The sequence below is a fragment of the Apodemus sylvaticus genome, chromosome 3 (genome assembly GCF_947179515.1).
Source record: "Apodemus sylvaticus chromosome 3, mApoSyl1.1, whole genome shotgun sequence".
Lineage (NCBI taxonomy): Eukaryota > Metazoa > Chordata > Mammalia > Rodentia > Muridae > Apodemus > Apodemus sylvaticus.
Genome location: NC_067474.1, coordinates 19,146,723 through 19,172,626, shown reverse-complemented (window position 1 = coordinate 19,172,626; position 25,904 = coordinate 19,146,723).

Below are 25,904 nucleotides of genomic sequence, written 5' to 3'. Positions count from 1 at the left end.
TTCTCTATAAACTGTAATTATAGTTCAAAATGAAAAGTCATCTTTTCCTTTGAGATATAATTTCATTGCTGGAATATGAATAAATGATTAAAATGCAGCTGTTCCTAAGTGACTGTCAGTGTCTTTCATACCATCCTGTAGAGTTGTAGACCTTACTCCACTGAACACAATTTTCAAAAACACATCTAAACAGCCATAATCCCTGCTTATTGACACAAATCCATCTGATGTATTTATAAATAGAAAAGACAAGGTTTTTCATAAAGTTCTCTTGCAGCACATGTTGTGGACATTTGCACAAGTAAATTTCCAGTCATAGTTAAAGGGAAAGGCATTGAAAGAATTGATTGTAAGTATTGAGAGGGGTTGGATGCCAGGAAGAGAAATTGTATGTATCTAGCAAATGCAGAGGACTGAAAAGATGATTTTCAGCTCTTTAAAATAACACCTTCACATTGTTATTGAAGCATTTCCAAACTGCTGAATTATAAATAGTGCTGTATGAGAAAGCAAGCCAAAAATTACACACAGGTGCAAGAAAATGATAGGTCTGAATGGCTTAGAAATGCTTTTCAGAGGCACCAGGAAGATATTTTTGTGTCTTTCAAACATTACTATCATAAAAAGAAAACAATAAACATCTAATGTTTCTGCAATGTAATGACCAAGTAATTTAGATATCTGTTCAAGAATAATTGACCAAATGTCAAAAAATCATATCTTCATTTTCATACGTATAGCAATAATTCAAATCCTAAGAAGCTGTTTTGCAATTCAAATTAAATTACACATTGATGCTCTAAAAACAATTCCCACCTTAGTCCCCATTCCTTCAGTATTGGCTTTGACTCTTAGACAATTCAATCAGAATAGGAATTATATGGGATATCAGTAACTTCACTTTATTTGAAATGAATTTTAAATATTTTCACATGAATATTTTGAGATATAGGAAAGTTTAATATATGTCACACAAATGCAGAGTAATAGAATAGTTAGGATATTATATTGTACAGTACTTTACATTTCATTTTATTCTAGGTATTAAGTGAGGGGTTAAACTTCCAGAAATCTTAATATTCACATTGATCATCAAATATGCAAACAAGTTGGAGATCCCTCTATAACTCCCCACCACAAAGAGAGAGTGATTATTCCTGGCACGTGAGTGTTATTTGGATCTCTTCTCTGCCATCCTCATCCAGCCACAAAGGGGCTGCCTGGAGTCAGCACACCCAGGCACCTGATTCCTCTCAGAGACTTCCAAGACTCCCCCTTTCACAAGCTATGACTTATACTTTTCATATAAGCCTGTGAAAGCTAGTGAGACTATCATCTAAAAAAGGCTGGCAGACAGATGCAGGTGGGGGAAAAGGCATGCCCAGGGCACTACTCTGTCGAGGAAAGAGAGGGGAATCCAGAACTCCCTATGACTCTTGACACTTGCTAAGAAACCCTCTAACCTTCAGCATCTTCTGGAATCCGCAGTTCCCACCTTAGTCCCCATTCCTTCAATATTGGCTTTGACTCTTAGACAATTCAATCAGAATAGGAATTATATGGGATATCAGTAACTTCACTTTATTTGAAATGAATTTTAAATATTTTCACGTGAACATTTTGAGATATAGGAAAGTTTTAAACAAGGAGAGACATGAGAAATGGGGAAATTCTTGGCATATTTGTTCTGATTTTGGTCAAAATTTGGAGTGAAATAATACAGTTATTGACCCCTATTCACTGCCATGGAAAGATATGAAGACACAAGAAGATATCTCATAAATTCATGAATTTTGGAGTCATGAAGGGAAAAATAAACAAAAAAATCAAAGACTGAAAAACAGAATGAGTTGCTCATCATGTGTTTATATAAAAGAAATAACGGTTAAGTCAGTGAGATGTTTCACTTGGTAAAGCAATAGCCCTCAAGCCTGACCAACAAAGTTTGACCTCTGGAACCCACATAATAAAAACAGAATCAATTTTTACAAGTTGCCCTGTGATCAATCCATGTACACTGTGGCATATGCACATACAATATCATTAGTGTAAATAAATGTAAAAATAATATAGGAAATGGAGGGAAGGCTTTAATGCATGCATGGCCATATTAGACAAAGAAAGAAAACAACACCCATAATAAATAGAGAAAAGGGATTCAGTAATTATGATTCTGGCAATTCTAGGTAATTTCTTTTTTGTTTTTACATTTTTTTCCAATGTATTTTTATTTTATTCGATATATTTTTATTTACATTTCAAATGATTTCCCCTTTTCTGGTCCCCCACTCCCCAAAAGTCACATAAACCCCCTTCCCTCCCCCTGTTCTCCCACCTACCCCTTCCCACTTCCCTGTTCTGGTTTTGCCTTATACTGCTACACTGAGTTTTTCCAGAACCAGGGGCCACTCCTCCATTCTTCTTGTATCTCATTTGATGTGTGGATTATGTTTTGGGTATTCCAGTTTTCCAGGCTAATATCCACTTATTAGTGAGTGCATACCATGATTGATCTTTTGAGACTGGGTTATCTAGGTAATTTCTTATATTTTAAAATGTTATGTTCAGAAGTAGATCGTGGAAGATTTGGCAGTTGTTTCATAATTTTATTGATTTTGATGGTCAAATAAGATATTTCAGGCAAACAACAATAATAAATGTCTGTAAACAGAGAAATACTTCAGGTTTGGAAAATCTGATACATCACAGACAACACTGAACAGAGCTTTGAGCAGAAATGCTGCGGATGCATCAGGAGCCAGCAGAATTTTCTGCTTATTTTGTTCAAATAAGCAACTTCCCCTAAAGATCACACAGTCTTCTCTTCACTCTCACTCTTCTTCAGATACCCCTTCCTCTCATTAGCTAACTTCTTAAGTAAGAAGCTTACAAATTATGTTTACCCTTCTTCTCTCTTTCTCTTTATCCAGCCCACATAGCTTGCAATGCTGACTCCCGACATGCATCTCCAATCCACTCTTGTTCTCCCATTAGTGTTCATCCTTTTCATCACCTCTTGCCCAGGTAACTCCCAAGGACTTTCTCCTCCTCTAGCATCATTATTGTCTAATGTCTACTAGACCTTGCTAATAAGTGTGTTCAACTAAATCACTGCTGCCATCAATTATTACCAAGGTCCCCAGTGCTGCTGTACGTTTAAGATGGTATAATTATAAGCCAGGAATTCCAATTGAGAAATATTCCTACTGAGATATGTTGAACAAGAGGAGTCATAGGCAATGGCATATTTCCTCAGGCATCCGTAAGGAAAGAATGCATGGAAAGTGGCCTGACATAAAATTAACTCAAGCAAATCAGTAGCCTTCCTCTACTCAAAAGATACACAAGATGAGAAAGAAATTAGGGAAATGACACCCTTCCCAACAGTCCCAAATAATATTTCATACCTAGGTGTGACCCTAATGAAGTAAGTGAAGGGTCTATATGACAAGAAGTTTAAGCATCTGAAGAAAGAAATCGAAGAAAGTCTCAGAGGATGGAAAGATCTCCCATGTTCATGGATTGGCAGAATCAATATAGTAAAAATGGCCATCTTGCCGAGGTAATCTACAGACTCAATGCAATCCCCATCAAAATTCCAAATCAATTCTTCATAGATCTAGAAAGAGAAATTCTCAAATTCATCTGGAATAACAAAAAACCCAGGATAGCAAAAACTATTCTCCATAAAAAAGATATTCTGGGGGAATCACCATCCCTGACCTCAAGCTCTACTACAGAGCAATAGTGATAAAAACTGTTTGGTATTGGTATGCAGACAGGCAGGAAGATCAATGAAATATAATTGAAGACCCAGAAAAGAACCCACACGCATACAGTCACTTGATATTTGACAAAGGTGCTAAAAACATCCAGTGGAAAAAAGACAGCATTTTTAACAAATGGTGCTGGATCAACTGGAGGTCTGCATGCAGAAAAATGCAAATAGACCCATTATTATCTCCTTGTACAAAGCTCAAGTCCAAGTGGATCAAAGATCTACACATAAAATCAGACACACTGAAGCTTATAGAGGAGAAAGTGGAGATGAATCTTGAACACATGGGCACAGGAGAAAAGTTCCTGAACAGAACACCAATGGCTTATACTCTAAGAACAAGAATCGACAAATGGGACCTCATAAAACTGCAAAGCTTCTGTAAAGCAAAGGATATACTCAATGGGACAAAACGGCAACCAACAAATTGGGAAAAGATATTTACTAACCCTACATCTGATAGAGGGCTAATATCCAATGTATACAAAGAACTCAAGAAGTTAGTCTCCAGAGAATCAAATAACCCTATTAAAAATGGGGTACAGAGCTAAACAGGGAATTCTCAACTGAGGAAACTCAAATGGCTCTAAAGCGCCTAGAGAAATGTTCAGCATCCTTAGTTATCAGAGAAATGCAAATCAAAACAACACTGAGATTCCACCTCACACCAGTCAGAATGGCTAAGATGAAAAACTCAGGGGACAGCAGATGCTGGAGAGGAATGTGGGAAAGAGGAACACTTCTCCATTGGTGGGATTGCAAGCTGGTAAACCCACTCTGGAAATCAGTTTGGCGATTTCTCAGAAAGCTAGACATAGTACTACCTGTGGAGCTAGCTATACCACTCCCGGACATATACCCAGAAGGTGCTTCTACATGTAATAAGGACACATGTTCCACTATTTTTATAGCTGCCTTATTTATAATAGCCAGAAGCTGGAAATAACCCAGATATCCCTCAACAGAGGAATGGATACAGAAACTGTGGTATATATACACAATGGAGTACTATACAGCTACTAAAAACAATGAATTCATGAAATTCTTAGGCAAGTGGATAGAACTAGAAAGTGTCATCCTGAGCGAGGTAATCCAGTCACAAAAGAACACAGATGGTATGCACTCACTAATAAGCGGATGCTAGTCCAAAAGCTCAAAATAAACAATTTACAATTCACTCAACAGAGGAAGCTCAAGTAGAAGGAGGACTTAAGTGAGGGAGCTATGGTTCCTCTGAGAAAGGGAACATAATACTCACAGGAGCAATAAGGGAAGCAATGTATGGAGCAGAGTCTGAAGTAAAGGCCACCCAGCAACTACCCTACCTGGGGATTCATCCTATAAACAGTCATCAAATCCCGACACTACGACAAGAAGCGTGTACCAAGAGGAGCATGCCATGGCTGTCTCCAGAGGGGCCCTTCCAGAGCCTTACAAATACAGACGCAGAAACTAGCAACCAACTATTGGACTGGGCTTAGGGTCCCCAACAGAGGATTTGGAGGGTGGTCCAGAGGAGCTGAAGGGGTTTATAGCCCGATGGGAAGAACAATGACTTTGGACACCCAGACACCCCAAGACTCCCAGGGACTGAACCATCAACCAAGGGGTACACATGGTTCCAGCCAAAAATGTGGCAGAGGAATGCCTTGTTGGGCATCAGTGGGAGGAATGGTCTGTGGTCAGGTAAAGGCTCAATAGAGGCCCCAACAAAGGGAAATGGATGGGGGGGGGTGGAATTTGGGAGTGTGTTGGGTAGAGGGTCATATACATGGAGGCAGACGGTGGGAGGAGGGGTAGGGAATCTTTGGGGGGAGGGACTTTGGGAGGGGAAAAAGGAGACAAAGGTTGCATGCAGTGAAAGAGAGTGGCAGAGAAGAGGCAGGCAATGGAAGGACACAGAGGACGAGGGATAAAGGCAAGAAGAAGGATGAAGAGACATGCTGGCAATTCCTCCTAACTTGTCTTTCCTGTACATGACTGTTCTGTTACATATTCAACAGTCTTTGCAGTTTATTGGGTCTGTCCCATTCAAAGCTCTCAGGAGCTCCATGCTACTGCAAAATTAAATGCAACCCAGGGTTTTTTTTTTAATTTATTGATATATTTATTTACATTTCAAATGATTTCCCCTTTTCTAGCCCCCCCACTCCCCGAAAGTCCCATCAGTCCCCTCCCTTCCCCTGTTTTCCCACCCAACCCTTCCCACTTCCCTGTTCTGATTTTGTTCTATACTGCTTCACTGAGTCTTTCCAGAAGAAGGGGCCACTCCTCCGTTCTTCTGGTACCTCATTTGATGTGTGGATTATGTTTTTGGTATTCCAGTTTTCTAGGTTAATATCCACTTATTAGTGAGTGCATACCATGATTCATCTTTTGAGTCTGGGTTACCTCACTTAGTATGATGTTCTCCAGCTCCATCCATTTGCCTAAGAATTTCATGAATTCATTGTTTCTAATGGCTGAATAGTACTCCATTGTGTATATATACCACATTTTTTGCATCCACTCTGCTGTTGAGGAATACCTGGGTTCTTTCCAACTTCTGGCACTTATAAATAGGGCTGCTATGAACATAGTAGAACATGTATCCTTATTACATGCGCAACCCAGGGTTTTACATGCATTCTAAATGACTTGATTCAAATTAGAAAAATGACAAAGCATCATGATTTCTAGTACAAAGAGGAGAGAAAACAAATGTCAGTGGTCAATCTGAGGTTAAGAGTATTATTGGCAAAGAGTAGTCTAAAAGTCAAAATATCAAGAAACTTTCTTCTTGTTCAGAGATTCTAGGCGTCAACCTAATGCAATATAAAAGACCTGCAATCTAGATCTCCTGCTAATGTTCTACAAATAGTAGATGAAAGGTCTGTTGATCAGGTTAAAGAAGTATGGCAAGGGGAAGGAAACAAAGGAAGCAGAAGAGAGTCTCCTCAATAATACATCACCCATGTGGGTACTCTGTGGACTACGTAGTCTGTGTGGCAGGTAATCAGGAGGTGTGGACACTTGTCCAAAGCCTGTGAAGATCAAAGCAGGTACAGACATTTGTACATAGATACGGTTTAAATTTTGACTCTAATATGGAATATCTTATTTTCCACATCTATGGTGACTGAAAGTTTTTCTTAGTAGTCTAGGCTGACATCAGTGGTCTCTTTAGAGTCTGCAGGTCATCTGTCCAGGCCCTTTCTCTTTTACAGTCCCCACTGAGAACTCAGGTATGACTTTAATATATCTGCCTTTATGTGTTCCCTGCTCTTTTTTCATGTAATGTAATTTCTTTCTTTGTTCTCTATAATGCTTTTATTGCTATGTGGTGAGTAGACGTTCTTTTCTGATCTAATCTATTTGATGTTCTGCATGATACTTGTACTTTTATAGTCACCTCCTCCTTTACTTTAGGATTTCTTTAATATGACTTGGTTGAAAACATTTTCTGATCCTTTGAAATGGATTTTTTCTCCTTCTGCTATATGTATTATTCATAGGTTTGTTCTTTCAATAATGTCCCAGATTACCTGGATGTTTAGTCAGGAGTTGGGTTTGTTTGCTTTTTGTTTGTTTGTTTGTTTTTCCTTTTCTTGGTTTTTTTTTTTTTTGCTTTTGTTTTTTGGGGAGTTTTTTAATTTAGAAATTTTTGGACCATATATCCATTTTTTATCTTAAATGCCCAGATTCCCCTTTCCAGCCATTGCATGCTGTTGGTGAAGCTTGCCTCTGTATGTTCTCTTCAAAATTCTATTTTTTTATTTCGAGAAATCCCTCAGTTTGTGCTTTTTTATTGCTTCTATTTTTATTTTCATGTCTTAAACAGTTTTAATTATTTCTTTTAACTGTGTTTTCCTGGCTTTCTTTGGGTGATTTATTCACTCTTTCCAATGGTTTATTTGTGTTTCCCTAAATTTCTTTAAAGGATTTATTAATTTACTCTTTGGCTACCTATTATTTTGATATAGCTGGTTCTAAGATCTTTTTCTGGTGCTTCATCTATGTTGGAATATGCAGAACCTGCTATGGTCGGAGAACAGATCTCTAGTGAAGACACACTGTCTTGCCTGCTGTGTTCTTGTGCTGGCACAGGAACATCTGGACTGGAGATAATTATAGATCCAGGTGCTGATTTCTGTATTTATCTCTGTTGGATGACTTTTTCCTCTCGGGATTCTCAGAGAGTGTGGTGGCTGTTTGTTGACTGTCTTCCTGGCCTGTTCAGCTGGTGTGTTCACAGGGAATACCTGGTGGTGTTAGAATCTGGAATACTAGGATGAGTTGGGGAACAAAGGTTGGAAGAGAAGGTCTCTGTGATCCCTTGGGGATTGGGTCGAAGAAGAAAGGGAGACCACAGCAGATTTCAGCTACAGAGCTGGAGATGAGACTGGGGAATTTGATTTCAGGAACAATAGGAGAGCTGTGGGTATACCTTCAGTCCAATTGCTAGTCTGGGAGAAGGGACCCTTGAGGTAATCATGATTGCCTGCTAGATTTGTGGCCTGGACAAAGCAACAAGTTGAGGGAGTGAGGTTAGGAGGAAGTGTTTTGTGAAATCTACAAGAGATGTGAATAGGAGACCATAGCTCTGTTCTGATGTTGTGCTAGGGAGGAGAGTGGGTGATTGGGTCTGGGGGTACAGAGAGAGAAGAAAAGGCCTGATGGCAGTTTACCTGGTCTTCTCATAGGCATGGCCTCTGGTTTAGCTTGATTTGGGGTGGGGGGCTAGGATACAGTAATGGTTGTGAGGAGGGAAGTTGGTAAGGGATCAAATTTATAACCATGTTCTCTTTGATTATACATACATATGTGTGCACACGTATGTGTGTGTGTGTGTGTGTGTGTGTGTGTCTGTGCAGGCAGGCGCAGGCTCTACCACATAAGTAGAAGTCAGAGGATGATTTTCAGCAGTAGCTCCCACCTTCCATCCTTCGACAACAGACTCCCTTGTTCCTCTACACTGGCTCTCCACACTCTTTCCCAACAGTCCTTGAAGGGCCTGGACAGTTCTCACATCTCTGCTTCTCACATAATTATAGGAGTGCTGAGATTATAGAACACTACCACAAACATTTGGGCTTGTTTGTCTGTTTTTAAGGTAGATTTGAGGGATTTAACAGTCACCAGACTTGTGTAGCAAGTATTTTTACCTGCAGAGCCATCTCACCAGATATCTATTGGTAATATATTTCTTAGACTTTACTCACTAATAAAGTGTGAGAGATCAAAGAAAGGACATTAAACAGTTTTAAATTGCAAAGCAAAAGCATGGCAAACAAGTTGAAAAGCTATAACATCGAGTCATTTTCTTACAAAGCAATGCCGACATTTTAAAAGCAGTTAAAATTCAAGAAGCTTCTTTTACTGTGTTATCATCTAAGATCTCCTGAGTTATTCATGTTTTAAATGTCAAACACATCAGGAAAATTCCTTTAAAACAAAGGCAAATGCTCTCTTAGCCCTGTAAGCACAAATTACATATTTAGAGTATTCCAGAGCAAATGCCAACACTGCTTATAACCATTTCATTTAAACTTTGTGAGGAAGTCAATGGTCTATTGCACTCACAGACAGCACATGTAGACAAACTATGCCTATACTCAAATGTTTTCCATTGGCTTATTTTTGTTGTTTTTGATTCCTGAGATAGAGTCTCATGTAGCCCAGGATAGGATCAAGCTCAACTGTACTGATACAGTTGAGGAGAGGATGTCCTATAGAGAAGAGGTTATCCTTGAGGTTTTGATTCTCCTGCTCCTACCTACCAAGTTCTGGCATTACAGGAATGATCCAGCACATTTGGTTTATGTAGTTCAAGGGACAGAACCTGGCTTTGTGCAACACTGTCCAAAGCATCACCATCACACATACAGCTTTCCAGGTCTTGTTTTAGAGAAAACACAGACCAAAAATTAATGATTATTGTTTTATCAAAAAAATATGTTCTCATTTTTATGAAATGAACACAAACCTAGAACAAGAAAAAAATCACTATCAAATATCCCTACCTTCCTCCTTGCTTTTAAAAGCACTATTTGTAGTCCATGACACAATAAACTTTGTTGAACCCTGGCTACCCAGATACCTATCATAGCTTCGCTGTTTTCATTGAAACTGCCTCCTACTTTGTGCAAGATGCTTGCCACTGTCCCTGGAGAAGCCACCTTAAGCCTGCACCACCTTAGCTGACAGTTTCATTCATCATGGCTCTATCACTGCGTTCTGTAACCTTGTTCTCCTTCACACCACACTCACTTTGTCCCTAGACTCACCTGCCTAAGACCTTAATTCATACTGAAGAAAGATCTAAACAAGGCATGATGCCTGGCTAACGCTGGCAAATATTCCTCAGGGAAGGCTATGCAGTAAGCACAGGGATGAGTTGGAAACATTTATGCAAACATTTTCTTCAGCATAAAATGTTTATTTAGATTAGAAGCAAACGGGTATCTAATTTGCAAAACAGCAGACACTTAGAACCTACAAGTATTTAAGTGATACATTATCAACTTTTCTTCTTCTTCCATTATGTAGGCCACAGTGGTAAAACAGAAATAGTTGCTAGAAAACTAACATTCACATTGTTATTCTAACAACTTTCTTTAAAATCATCTGCTGAAAAAGAAGATAGAATTTGGAAATATAGAACTAGCAGTCTACAGTCCTCAAGAAAATACAACCAAGGCGTTCCTCTTGTGTTAGCAGTTGAAATTTTTTATCAATGAGACGTCAAATGGCAGTTTCTTTTATAGTAACTTCAAAGCAAGGGAGATGTCCCAGCCTGCTGCAATATTGGAAGTGGAAAATGATCATAATGACATTAATAAGGTTATTCACAACATGCTAAATATTATTTGTTATCTGTATGTTCCTCATGTCTCTTTCAGAGAGAGGTGGAGAGGGAACATGAGTAATATGTCTTATACCAGTGTACTCTTCCAAGGTACTCCTGGTCTCATGAGAAGCCTTTCCTCTCACTCTCTGAATGCCTGGATGAATCACTTCCCAACATTGTTGTTGCTGTTGTTCTTGGTGTTGTTGCTACTATTGTAACAAGTCTAATTGTTTTAAATAGACTTGGGAGCACTGGCAAAGAATCTAAGTTTCTACCTCCTACTGTAACTATGGCCAAGACTTTACTTATTTAATAAACAAGCAGCAGCCGTTAGGATGGCAGCTTTAGATAAGCAGCATCTCTGTATGCACCCGGGGCTGGAGAGATGGCTCAGAGGTTAGGAGCACTGGCTGCTTTTGGAGAGGACCCAGGCTCAATTTCCAGCATATACATCATGGATTACAACTCCCTGGATCTCCAGTTCCTGGAGAACAGATACCCTCTTCTGGCACTAAGCATGCAAACGGTACACATATGTATATAAGGCAGAACATCCATACAAATAAAATTAAAATAATTAGAAAGAAAATCTGTGATGTCACTGACTTTAAAAAATAGCATAATTTGGTGAAATTTCAAAAAGTCCACATACATATGTAACTCATATGAATAGTAATACAAATTGATGATACTATCAGTGTTTTTTTGTAATGACCTTTCCTAAAACTCTAATGAGCTAATTTTTTCAGTTGTGACATCTTAATTAAAGTCATAATTGAGTATTATAAATTTAAAATTCATTTGTTATAATTGTTTATATTCAAAAATCATATTTTTCTTATCCTAGTTCCCATTCTCCCATGTCCTGATTTTTAAAAGGATATCATAAAGACCAAATGGTTTAAATGGACTAAGGAATATTGACTCATATCCTTTAGTCTCCTCCCAATAATCCCATTAATTCCTTCCTAGTAAACACACAAAGAGATAATGTGCTTGCTCCAAAATCTATTTATAACAATTAGACTTGTGAGAATAATGATCATGTAAATTAATAACATATGATATAATTCAGGAATTATGATAGGAAAAGGAGAGGTGTCTAATAAGACTGGGAATATGCTGAGAGATGGCAGAGGTATGAGATACTTGGAAAAAAAATGTCTATATACCGAGGAAAGGCCACTTGCAGAGTCTAGAGGATATAGTTGTCAAAACCAAAGAGAATTATTTTCTAAATTCAGTTTTCTTGAAAATATACATATATATGATTATTCCACTCTAAAGTCTTCTTAGCATATATTCATTGTACATGGCAATGGTTTCACTGTGACCACAGCTGGACTCACTGTCCTTTCTTCCCACCCCTGCTCCTGTTCTTGTCCTCTTTATAAATGACCATCTCTCTCTCTCTCTCTCTCTCTCTCTCTCTGTGTGTGTGTGTGTGTGTGTATAGTGTGTGTGTGTGTGTGTGTAAATGATTTCATATCTACATAAGATAGAAGAGTTGGCACTGGTCTGAATCTAGCTAATTTTGCTTAAGATGATGATTTCTACTTCAATCCATTTGCCTGAAAATGGCATAATTTCTTTCATTATAGCTGAATAAAACCCCATTGTTTATACATTTAGCATTTAGCATTCATCTCTTGTGAGACACCTAAGCTGACCCATGGTTGTTGTACACAGTAGTTCACCTCTGTACCCTGTCAGTTCTGTGGTAAGCTGGTTTAGCTTCCTTTGCATATATTCCCAGGTCTAGTGCATCCCATGATAGCTCTAGCTTTATCTTTTGGGGATGGCAAAACATCATACTGATTTCCACAGTAACTGAGCTAATGTTTAAAATTTTAAATTGAATGGGAATGTCTATTTACCCTGGTTTGGTTATTGCACACCATCCACATATTACATTACTATGATACAGTCAACATAAAGATAAACAAATAGTATATCTAAATAAAAATGAAAGTCAAAATGTAAAATCACAGAACACAGTTGAGAAACAGAAAAATGTCTGCTAAATGATGACAAACTACAGTCATCAGGCTCATGTTCTACTCCTGGAGAGGACTATGGTCAGAGACAGGATGGGGGTACAGGATGCATGGACAACATCTAAGGCGACTAGGTCTGAAGAAAGAAGAGCATTCCTCCTGAAGGCCTTAGGGAAATGCTATGGAGGCGCAGACTGGAGAACGGGGCAGCAGCACAGAGGAGATAAAGAAGGTGAGGAAGGTGTTACAGACACTAGACATGCACAGGTAAAAGAGCAAGAGATACCTGCTCAAGACAAGATGCTGCGTGACTGTTGAAATTACAGGCAGGCACATCTGCTTTCACAGCTGGGTCATCAAGCTGCTTGCCAGAGAGAACTACTGAACTGGATGTTGGCCGGGAAGACACATTTCTCAAATTCCTTCACTCATGTCTTTTATTCTTGACAATTTCCAGGGCATTGGGCTTGTTACAGTGGCATTATGTGGGAAGATGCAGCAGAGAAAAGAAAATACGTGTGCACTTTAGACATTGCAGTTTTCTGGAGCCTCGTGCAGTCATGCTCAGCATGCCTGAGACACCGCAGGTGAGTCTGCAGGGATGGTGAAGATCTTATGTGAAATAAGAAATGTTTTACATTGGGATGTTACACTGGAAAGCCTCCTGTGAGATTTTATTTAGAGTGATAACAAAACTAGAGAGGGAAAATCCTCATGAAAGGTGAGCGTTTTGCCTCAAAACAGTATGCTAAGTATCTTGAAGTCACATGGGCTGTGCTGAATGCAGTTTCTCTTTAACTTAAATACTGAATATAACTGGTGAGGCACTTTCTCCTTTGGAACAGTCCTTAAAGTTCTTTAAGAGAACGGTATTATCCCATGTCAGATATTCTGCCTGAATTTATAGTTCTTCACTCTGCAGAATAATATAGAATAATATCAGGATATCTAAAAATGAAATGGCAGTTAATTCAGTTAATTCTTTAAATTTTTGGATTTGGTTTTTTTGAGGCAGGGTTTCTCTGTGTAGCCCTGGCTATCCTGGAACTCACTCTGTAGACCAGGCTAGCCTTGAACTCAGAAATCTGACTGCCTCTGCCTCCCAGAGTGCTGGGATTACAGACGTGTGCCACCACCGCCTGGCTCATTAAGTAGTTCTAAGAACTATCTGCTACTGTGGTGCTTTTATCCAATGTGTATTTGTGGTTTTTAAGATTTTATTTTTATTTTTAATTATGTGTTTACATGGGATTGTGGAGTGCCTCTGAGTGTGATGCCTACACAGATTGGCTCCCATGGAATTAGATTTGCAGACACTCCTGCCACATGTTAGCACTCCTAACCACTGAGCCATCTCTCCAGCCTCTCCCAATTTGTTTTAGGAAAAAATAGTCATAATTCTTTCTGGCAGCTGATATAACTCTTGTTGCCTGCTGGTCAATATCTTAGTGATTCTCATCATCTTCAATTCTCTAATGACAAACATACAAGAGAAATATTTTCTCTGTCATCCCAACTAAAGTTATCCATATTTTATCTTTCTGTCACTCTCATGATTTTCCTTAAAACCATGTTGCTCTCTTGTGCATCATTATATAAAATGTGAAGCAGTTAAAAGGATTAAGACCACGACCTGAATACCAGACCTGAAGCAGAGTAATCAGAGTCTTTCAAGGAATGTCAGGAGTGCTTTGCCCCAGCCCGAGGGAGGGGGGGAGGGGGTTCCGATAGGGGATCCTAGAAAAGAGAAGGGCAGAGAAACAGGGACAGGAGATGATGTGAAGAAAGAGGTCAAAACAAATTAACCGCTCAAGACCTAGTAAACTATATTTTCTCAGGAAACGTATACAGGCAGGGGAAGAAGTGAGCAAGTGGGATTCTGCACATAGTCTGGGCAGTCAGCCAAGGTGAATCTCTAGCAGCTGCAAGATGTTTTCTTCTTCTGGGAGGGCACAGTGACCACTCGAATTCTCCAAGATCTGTAGCTGAGGAAAAGTCAAAACCCAAGTCTATCTTTAATAAACTCTAAACAAAAAGTAAAGTCAGTTTGGCTCCTGGCAGTGCTTGAAAGCTGAAACTACCTTGTTGCCTGCCTCAGGGACCCAGAGTGCTGGAAGGTGATCCACAGAAGGGGGAGGAGAATGGGTCAGGTCTGAATATGTTGCTGTCATGCTGCCAAGTGAGGAAAGCAGAAGGGAAGATAAAGAAGAAACCTATATGATTCTTTGCCCATTCTTCCTAATGCCCATTTGCGTTCCTATCACAAGGTTTCTAAGAGATGCCCCTAGCCCAGCAGTGCCATAGTGTGCAGTAGACTGCCAGAGCTACTTAGTCTGGGATTTTTTTTTTCTCTGTGAAAGCAACAAAATATGTTTTCAAGAACTGTTACAACTATAATTCCTTTTGGGAATGTTTGTAATTTATAATGCAGAAAGCATTAGCATTTTTATATAAGCAACATTTTTTTTCAAAGTACCTCTCTTGAATACAATTGTTTGAAGAGTAATAATAATGTCAGTTGATTTGCATTTGAGGGCTGTGAAATCCTAAGTGCTGTTTCCATAAGCTACAGGCATAGCGTTGTCAATCTACATGCTGTGCAGGTACACTATTGTCAAGGTACATACCTTGGGAGAAGAAAACTGAAGCTTAGAAAAGTTGACTGGGGGTAGACAAATATTTATCACAGTGATACTTCATCAAAGAATCACACACACACACACACACACACACACACACACACAGTCACCTGTCCTAGAGAAAGCTTGTCAAGAGGCCATTTCAGCTGTGAGTTTCTTTAAGGACAGCATTGTGTGGAGACAGACAATCTCCTACATAAATGCATTTTGTTGTTTGTGCTCAGTGGTGAGTGACAACATAAAATTCCAGTTGGGATAAATTCTGCAAACTCCTCCAGGAATGGAGGGAAAGACTAACAAGTGTGCCCTTTAGCTCCCTTTCTTCCCTACATACTCTGCTTCTATGACTCCCTTATGCAATTGTCTAGTACAGGAATGCTCCCTGATAAAGACCTAAGCCCTAACCTCTGTTTTTGAGACTGCACTCTAGGCAATCCAATCTGTTGCATTAAGATAACTTCTCCAAGTTCTACCAGCTGACTCAGGCAGAACAGTATATCACATCATCTCTTTGATCCCAGCATGGTATGCTTCTCCTCTGTTCTGGCCATGGTATGCATACTACTGCCTTCGAGGCCTTCCACATAGTCATAGATGTTTATTTCAGCAGGATGCTTCATTGGTCAATAGATAAGTCTTGAAATAATACTCCAGAGGGAAAGTAACTGTCTTTTCCTTACTAGAAATACCTCTGTAAGCTTATAAATTTATGAATTAGAAAGTAAGAGACTTATTCAGCAGGGATTCTCACTAAATGCAGAGACAGACAGTTCAATTGTCAAGCACAGGAGTGTCCTCCTGGCTCAGTTTTGATGTAACAAGGACAAATAGTGACATAATCCATGATAATCTCAACCCAAAGAAAACTTTAAACAAATTATTCATTTACTAATGCAGAAAAGAATCAGACTTTAAAATTAACTTAGGACTAGGTAGAAAATTAGATTAAATTTTCAGCATTTCCCATTCACAATCTCAATCCTTTTCCTACTGTGAGTTTGTTGCTTTGAATGAAAATGGCCCCTCTAGGTGCATAGTGAGCAGCACCATTAGAAGGTATGGTCTTGATGGAGGAAGTGTGGCACTGAGGTTGAGCTTTTGGGATTTCCAATGCTCAAGCCAGGTCCAGTGCCTCATCTCTGCCTGCAGCCTACAGAGCCAGATGTATTCTAAGCTCCTCCTCCAGCACCATGTATACCTGTTCATTGCCATGTTCCCTATTGTTATGATAAAGAACTAAACTTCTGTATCTGTAAGCAGGCCCTTATTAAATGATTTCCTTCATAAGAGTTGCTTTGGTCATGATGTCTCTTTATAGCAATCAGCCCTAAGACAGTTAGGGAGTTGGTATTCTATTTTTAAGAGCAACTAAATATAACAAAACAACCTTTCCTTTGACCAAACAGTACAAAAAACTCTTCCCAAAAATCTGACCAATTAGTAAATAAAATAATTTCAAAGAATCATTTCAGATTTTAACCATAGAAAGACAAGCATTCAAGGGTTAATGGTTAGGTAGTGTTTAATGAATCATGTTTCCTACCTCCACTCCTTGTACCAGAAGGCAACTAAGAGCTGACAAAATAACAAAGGTACAGAAAGGCTACTCTGAGGGATGGAGCCCTGTTTTCCGTGGGGAAGGCCAGCTGGGCAGCTTTTATCCCAATTAGGAACATGCCTTTCTTCCTTAATGTGAATTGAACCGCATTGGTACTGAGAAGCATTGCCTGTCCCTGAATGGAGCCCTGGGCTATTTAATTTGATCTTAAATTCTGGATGACCCTGAAGCATGAGAAGACACATGCACTTCAAAGGAACTATAGTGAATTGCATAAGCCTGACCTGAACCCTGTGCTACGCAAGTCCCAGGAGTTTACTGTTAAACCAATGACTACAAATATCTTCACCCCATGGAGCTGTAGTGAGGTCCTTTGTTCTTCCTTTCTTTCCCAGTACTTATCCCTGGGCAGCATCTAGACAGAAGAATCCATGGCTGGTTACCCTTTGCTAGCCAATGGATATGGTTTATCCTACTTTCCTAATCAATTGTACTTACAAAGTTCTCAGGCAAAAGAAACTTAGGAATGAAAGGCTACATTGATTCATGAGTCCCAGTTACACTGCATCATTATGGGGGAAATCATGGTATCAGGAATTCCAAGCAGATAGTCAAACTACATTCACAGAGCAGAGAAAGAAGGAAAGCTTACTTGATAGTGTCCAGCTCCTTTCCCCAAATCTTGACTGGCTGGTTAGTCTCTGTACATAAAATGAAAATTAAATTCTAAATTCTAAGTGCTTTACCTCCTATGGTGATTTGAGTGAGAATTGCCCCCATAGGTTCATGGATTTGCATACTTGGTCCCCAGCTGATTAACTTCTTCAATAATTAGAAATGTGTGAATAGTTGTGTCTTTTTTGAAGGAAGTGAAGGTGAAGGGCTTTAAGATTTCATAGTCCATGCCAACCAAGTAGTCTCTCTCTGTCTCTCTGTCTCTCTGTCTCTCTGTCTCTCTGTCTCTCTGTCTCTCTGTCTCTCTGTCTCTCTCTCTCTCTCTCTCTCTGCCTGTCTCACTTCCTGCTTGCCAATTTGGATGGTGACCCAGTGGCATGAAAGAATCCTGACATACTCCTTGCCATGATGATAATAGATTAAGCCTCCAAAGCTACAAGCCAGCCCCAAATTAAAGGCTTCTCTTTGTAAGAATTGCCTTGGTCATGGTATCTCTTCACAGCAATAGAACCGTAACTAAGGCAGCTCTTCATGTCCAAGACTTAGGTCAGGACTATGTGGTGGATCTAGGAAGGCAGATCCTCAGTGTCCCCTAGCTAAGGTCCAGGTATCTAGATGTTCCAGGAAATCAGCTGCTCCCTCTCCAGGCAGCTGACATTGGGAGCTCTGAGGGTTGAAACCTGATAAGAAGTGAAGACAGGGAAAGAAGAGAAATTCCAGAGAACAGAGTCCACATCTAAGACAGCTATCTCTTCACAAATAGGTAAGAACCAGAGGCCCAGCAGCTTGGGGAGAATGGCCATTTCTTACAGCCATTCATCAGCTGGCAAGCCCATCAAATCTTCCTCTTCTGTTGGATTTGATTTGGTAGCTGTTTCACGTATTTAATTTGCAGCTAAAATTTGAAAATCAGGTTCTAACTTCTAGCTTCCTTAAATATACCAATACTAAGTCAAATTATAGAATGTCATCACTCAGCTATGGCTGTTACTATGCCTAGAGGTCTATCACTTTCAATAGTGATACTATTTTACTCTTGGTGTATGAAGATCCCTGAAGTGAGGTAATGGAGAGTGACATCCCCTGTCAACTGAGGGAGAAACTAAGTGGATCATGCGAGCCCTTTACTCTTGATGGTTGACTCTTCTGGGATTTACTTGCAAATTATTAAAGGAAAATGACAACTGACTTGCCCCTAAAACAACAGGTTTAAAAGATTCAGACAGAAAGAAAAAGAATATTCTGAGCCCCAAGTAATGCACACTTTTTTTTTTACTTACCTTTCTTCTTTTTATTCAACTCTTTGCATTCTTTTTCTTTTAAATTGGATATCTTCTTTATTAACATTTCAAATGTTTTTCCCTTTCTAGGTCTCCCCTTCAGAAACCCACTATCCCATTCCCCCTCCCCCTCCCTCTATGAGGTTGATCCCCTACCCACTCTTCCCACCATGGCATTCCCCTACACCGGGGCATCAAACACCCTCAGGCCCAATGGCCACTCTTCCCACTGATGTGCAACAAAGCCATCCTCTGCCAAATAATCGGCCTGAGTCATGGGTCCCTCCATGTGTACTCTGGTTGGTGGTCCAGATACTGGAAGCTTCAGGTGTGGGAATCTGACCAGTTGACACTATTGCTTCCCCCATGGGGCTGCAAACTCCTCAGATCCTTTAGATCATTCGCCAAACCCTCCATCAGGGATCCCTCGCTCAGTCCAATAGTTGGATGCAAACATATGCCTCTGTATTTGTCAGGCTCTGGCAGAGCCTTTTGGGCTGGAGACAACCATATCATGCTCCCTTCATCAAGCACTTTGCAGGATCCACAATAGCGACCAGGTTTACTGAGTGTTTATGGGATATATTCCCAGTTGGGGAAGTCTCTGGATGGCCTTTCCTTCACTCTCTGTTCCATACTTTGTCTCTGCACTTCCTCTATGAGAATTTTGTTCTAAGAAGCACTGAGGCATCCACAGTCTCATCTTCCTTCTTCTTGAGTTTCATATGGTCTATGAATTGTATCTTGGGTATTCTGAACTTTTGGACTAATATCTACTTCTCAGTGAGTGCATCCTTTGTGTGTTCTTTTGTGACTGAGTTACCTCATTCAGGATGATATTTTCAAGTTTTTTACAGCTGAGTAGTGTTCCATTGTGTAAAATGTATTTTCTGCATCCATTCCTCTGTTGAAGGACATCTGGGTTCTTTCCAGGTTCTGGCTATTATAAATAAGGCTGCTATGAACATGGTGGAGCATGTGTCCTTATTAAATACTGTAGCATCTTCTGGGTATATGCTCAGGAGTTGTATAGCTGGGTCCTCAGGTAATACTATGTCCAATTTTCTGAGGAACCACCAGGCAGATTTCCAGTGGTTGTACCAGCTTGCAACCCCACCAGCAGTGGAGGAGTGTTCCTCTTTCTCCACATCCTCGCCAATACCTGCTGTCTCCTGAGTTTTTAATCTTAGCTTTTCTGACTGGTGTGAGGTGAAATCTCAGGGCTGTTTTGATTTGTATTTCCCTAATGATTAATGATGTTGAACATTTCTTTAGGTGCTTCTCAGTCATTAGAAGTTCTTCAGGTAAAAATTCTTTGTTTAGCTCTGTACCCCATTTTTAAAAGGGTTCTTTGGCTCTCTAGAGTCTACCTTCTTGAGTTCTTTGTATACCTTGGATATTAGCCCTCTGTCAGATGCAGGATTAGTGAAGATCTTTTTCCCAATTTGTTGGTTGCTGTTTTTCCTTTCGACAGTGTCTTTTGCCTTACAGAAACTTTGTAATTTTATGAGGTCCCATTTGTCAATTCTTGATCTTCAAGAATAAGCTATTGGTGTTCTGTTCAGGAACTTTTCCCCTGTGCCCATGTCCTCAAGGGTCTTCCCCAGTTTCTTTTCTATTAGTTTCAGTTTGTCTGGTTTTATGTGGAGGTCCTTGATCCACTTGGAGTTGAGCTTAGTACAAGGAGATAAGAATGGATCGATTCGCATTCTTCTGCTTGCTGAGTTTTTAATCTTAGCTATTCTGACTGGTGTGAGGTAGAATCTCAGGGTCATTTTGATTTGCATTTCCCTGATGCATGTTTCTTTAGGTGATTCCCAGCCATTTGAGTTTCCTCACTTGTGTATTCTCTATTTAAACACTGTTCCCATTTTTAATAGTGTAATTTGGCTCTCTGGAGTCTAACTTCTTAAGTTCTTTGTATATATTGGATATTAGCCCTCTATTGGATGTAGGATTGGTAAAGATCTTTTCCTAATCCATTGGCTGCTGTTTTGTCCTATTGAAGTGCCCTTTATCTTACAAAAGCCTCACAAGTTTATGAGGTCCCATTTGTCAATTGTTGATCCTAGAGCATAAGTCATTGGTGTTCTGTTGAGGAATTTTCCCCCTGTGCCTATGTGTTTGAGAATTTCCCTACTTTCTCTTCTATTAGCTTTACTATGGCTGGTTTTATGTGGAGGTCCTAGAACCACTTGGAGTTGAGCTTTGTACAGGGAGATAAGAATGGATCAAGTTGCATTCTTCTACATGCTGACTGAAAGTTGAACCAGCACCATTTGTTGAAAATGCTGTCTTTTTTCCACTGAATGGTTTTAGCTCCTTTGTCAAAGATCAAGTGACCATAGGTATGTGGGTACATTTCTGGGTTTTCAATTCTATTGATCTACCTATCTGTCATTGTACTATATAATGCGCATGTTTAAGCATCACTTGGGACATATAAGAGGCAGAGAGGGAGCTCAGAGCCATCCAGGTTTCACATAGAGCAGGTCTTGAAAGGTGAAGGAAGAAAGGAAGTAAGGGAGGGAGGGAGGGAGAGAGGGAGGGAGGGAGGTAAGGAGGGAGGGAGGAAGCAAACCAACAAGAAACTTAGGATGCAAACTAGTGCATTTTTAGTTATAAAACTGGCAAAAAATCAGTAAGAACATAGGAGGTGTGATGGTTACTCCTAGTTGTCAACTTCACTACATCTGGAATTAACTATAATCCAAAAAGGGAAAAGACCCCTATGATCCAGATCTTCATGCCAGAAGTCACAAGCTTTTGATCCAGATTTTGAGGTGGGATGACGCATGCTTTTGATTCATGTTTACCCATACGATCTTGAGACACACCTTTAATTGGGGCCATATCTTTTTCTGGGGGGGCCTATATAATGAAAATGGAAGAAGATAAGGGTTGTTCTTTCTTTGTTTTCTTACACTTACTTTGCCAGCAGACCCACTGGAGCCTATTTCTTTGGGATTCCAGCTTATTCAGAGCACTGAGCAAGTACTAGATTCTTGAACTTCCCATTCAGAGCTGGACATTGTTAGGTTACTAGGATTGTAATCTGTGAGTCATTCCAATAAAAGTAATAAATTCCATATATATATATATATATATATATATATATATATATATATATATATATATATATATATATATATATGAAAGAGATATTCATTCCATATGTTCTGTGATTCTAGAGGACCCTGACTAATACAGAAGGGAAAGCAATTTCCAAATCTCTGACTTAACAGTCTGAAACTTTGAGAGCAAACATTTTAAAGTGCCATGGCTCAAGTCTAAACATCCTTATTTATAAATATAGGGGATAAAAGTATCCCCTAAAATTAGTCTTCCATATGTAGATGTTCTGTTTGAGACCAATCTTAAGTTGGAGTCCAGAGCTAGACATTCCATCATGAAGCACTGCTAGGTCCATTTGGACTCTGTGGTATGATATCGAAACCAAGCTATATTTCAAATCTCTGAAGACTAAAGAATTGAAAACCTATATCTAGTGTTAATTTGTGAATTTCTGTGATATGTCTATAAATAGGACTTTACAAAGATGTCTTCATACAAAGTAAATCCTATGTTTGTTCTGAAGAGAACTTTTCCCAGCTTACTTGGAGAACACAGGAAGCATGTAGAATTTTACTGATGTGGCTCACTCTCACATGTCTCCCAAACTTAGATTGCTGTCAATCCACAGGAAAGAAAGTATATTTCAAAGTTGAACTGTCCATATAATATAAGTGAGCAGATGCGTTCCAACCTCAATGTTTAGCTGTAGTTGCAGGAGAATATAAAACATTCTTATGGCTTCGTCTCAGCTATTTCACTGTCAAAATCCACAAGCTCAACAGATTTACAAAGGATCCTTTGGCAATGAGAACAGCAAACTTGCAGGCCAACCTATCTAAATGAGGATGTTTCCTGTACAGTGCACCATCAGAAAGCAGCATGGCCACACTAGTCTCAAAGACAAGTGACTTGGATCGCCCTGGAGAGGCACATAGCAAAACTGCACCCACCCCCTAAATGTTTTGCCCTTAGCCCTTCTGGCCTATGAAAACTAGGAAAACAAACTGCTATAGCCGTTGATCATTACACTGAATATGGATTTCTTGAAATAAGAGAAGGATAAAACAGCTGAACTAGAGCAAACAAACAAACAAAAAAAGACCAGCAAAGATGCCAAAATGCCTGATAAGGAACTGAGAGTTAATCCATTGGTTATTAGCCAGGAGACTGTAACACCATTAACACTATAGACTATAACACAACCAAGGTATGAATTCTACAAGAACAGTAAGATGTATCAGCATTGTCTCCACTTTATTTTGAAAAAAATTTCAGCTTTCAAAACTTAGACAAAAGTCACATCCCACCTATCCTGATGCTGACACCTTCATAAGCATAACACAGTTATCAAAACCAGAAAGCTAATATGGGTGCAATTATGTTTACTAAACTTCAAGCCAGGCTTTACTGATTGCTGCCCGCTTTGTATTCAATGACCATTCCTCATCTATAATCCAAGCCAGGGTCATAACAGATATCAGTTCTGCCTTAGTAGTCTACTGAGGAGTTTGTGGCTTTCTCAGGCACTCCTTCCTTCACTTTTCATGCTTGACTGCTTTTGATAAGCATGCCTGTTGTCTGGTTGGACACTTCTCAGGGGATTGCCTGGTGCTTTCTCCAAGCCTAATTTGCAATTTACATGAGTCTTCACATAAGTAATGCCATGCCCTCTGTGCATCCTGTATTAGGTGAACTGAGATCTGATGTGAAGTGGCTTGCTACTGGTTTTCTTTACCTTAATTACTTGTCTCATCTACGGAAGTCCCTTACTGCCATTTCCCCTCTTTCCCATTATAATAATAAGTACACTGTGAGACCACAGAGCTATTCCTGTAAAACACTAAATTTTATATCCATTCATGGATTTTCCACACTACAGTATTTTGCATAGGGTCGTTGGAATCTAAGAATAGCTTCACACTGACCACTCAGATGCCGATATCAGATATGATGAAAGTTATTGAACAATTCTTTCAGGCGGATTGATTAGGGTCAGAGAAAGGACTCAGGATCCAAACTGTGATGCTGGTTTGCTCTTAGGGCAGGCTTTTCATAGTAAAACCAAGTGCATGAGACAAGGTAGAGCAATATTACATTTTGGCTAACTAGACAAAATATTATCAGCTGACCTTTAAGCTTATTGGTACTAAGTGAGGTTATTGAGGTGGTGGTTAAGGGTCTTCCAGAGTACTGAGATAACAGATCATGAGTATTACAACCAGAGTACTATGAGCTCTTAGGAGAATTTTTCAGTGTCAGCTACAAATAGAGTCTGAACTGAATTTCACCTTTGAGCAAAATGGAGACTAAATGCAAAGTCGCTGCAGTAATGTTAAAAAGAGAAGACCTTAACAGTATTTGCTTAAGTTCTTACTTCACTCTTGGTTTTTTGTTTAGTAAAATATATATATATATATATATATATATATATATATATATATATATGTAAAGAAGAGAATTGTTCTTTTCCTACTTGTCACTTATAGCACCATGGTCTCATAGATCCTGTCCTAGACCACAAGTGACAGTCAACCTACCATTATTCTGCTACTCATGTTGCTCCCATGTGGGTCATCAGGAACACGCAAGAGGCTCTGGGTCCTTCCAATAAGCTTTCCTGTCCTTTTATTTTTGGAACACATTCTTACTTTCACCACACCAATGGACTGTAATTCTTTTTATGACAGTGACTGAATTGGCGTCTAGAACAAAAGACAGTGTTCTTCAGAGGAAGCAAGAAAAGACATATTTCCTTCACAATATACAGCATATTTTAAAAATCACCAGATTTTTGAACAAGCAGAACAATGCCACCAGTAATTAAGACAGCAAAAAGAGTACTAGAACTAGTTCAACAGACAAAACAGGAACTGAAAATACTTGCGAAAGAAATTTATTTTAGTGGAGGTGGTGTTTGAGACAAGATGATGATGTGTGACACACTAGTCTCGTACCCATACCTGCCTAGGCTTAGCTTCCTGAGGGTCCAGATTAGAGGTATGTGCCACCATGACTCATGCAAAGTGTCAGTAATTCAAAACTGGATAAATACAGAGTAGCCTATAGAAAGGGAGAGAGAAGATTTCAGACCTTAGGGAATTAGAAATGAAACAGGAATTCTCGAATTGAAAAATATGTCTCCATTTTTAAAGAGCTGTGAACCCAAATTTGACAACAGCTGGATAGATTCTGACCACTCTTTCTGCTATATTTGCTTCAGGCCACAATGCTCCTCTGATTTGCCTCTGATGCTATCACTTTTTTTAACCCTTGAAGCTTATGTTTGCCTTATTTTTAATATGTAAATAATGTTTTTGTACTTTTTGAGATACATATTATGAAACTTTTTTTAAAAATATGCAATTCCATGTGTTTATATTTCATCCATATTGGTATTTATACTTTATTATTTCTGGCATAGTAATTCATTTCTTGAACGAATTGCTACTTAGGTTTATTTATTTTTTATTCTTTTGATGTACACTTAACATATAGCAGTTAAGATTAACCATGAGGCTACCACGAGATGAGACAAGGTAATCCATGTCTGTAATCTCATACTTGATAGGTGGAGGCAAGAGGTTCTGTAGTTCAAGGTCAACTTTGGCTATAAGGAGCTTGAGGACACTCATAATCTCAAGTATGGGAGTCCACTGCACAGTATCAAGAACAAAATAATATAATGCTACTATAGACATGCTATGTCAGTCTGCTTGAGAACAGGAAAGAGAATCTGACATACTCCCCATAATATATTTCTATACAAATAGCTTCTTGTTTTATAGTTTCAACCTTTATATCAAATTTCCTGTAGTCAAGTTTACTTTCAACTTAATTATGTGACTGTACCTTTTGAGTATTTGCCAAAACGTGGCCTTATTTACCTATGGACGTATTACCAGTATGGTAACTTATGTGTTTTGATTTGATTTAACTTGATTCTTATATGTATAATATGCTCCTTTTCCACTTTTCTATTATTGGTTCAGCTTCTCTCTACACTTACTGCTGGGTGATTTTGCAATGTACAATCTCCATGTAAAATTCTTCCAAAGCCTTTAGTCTTATAATCA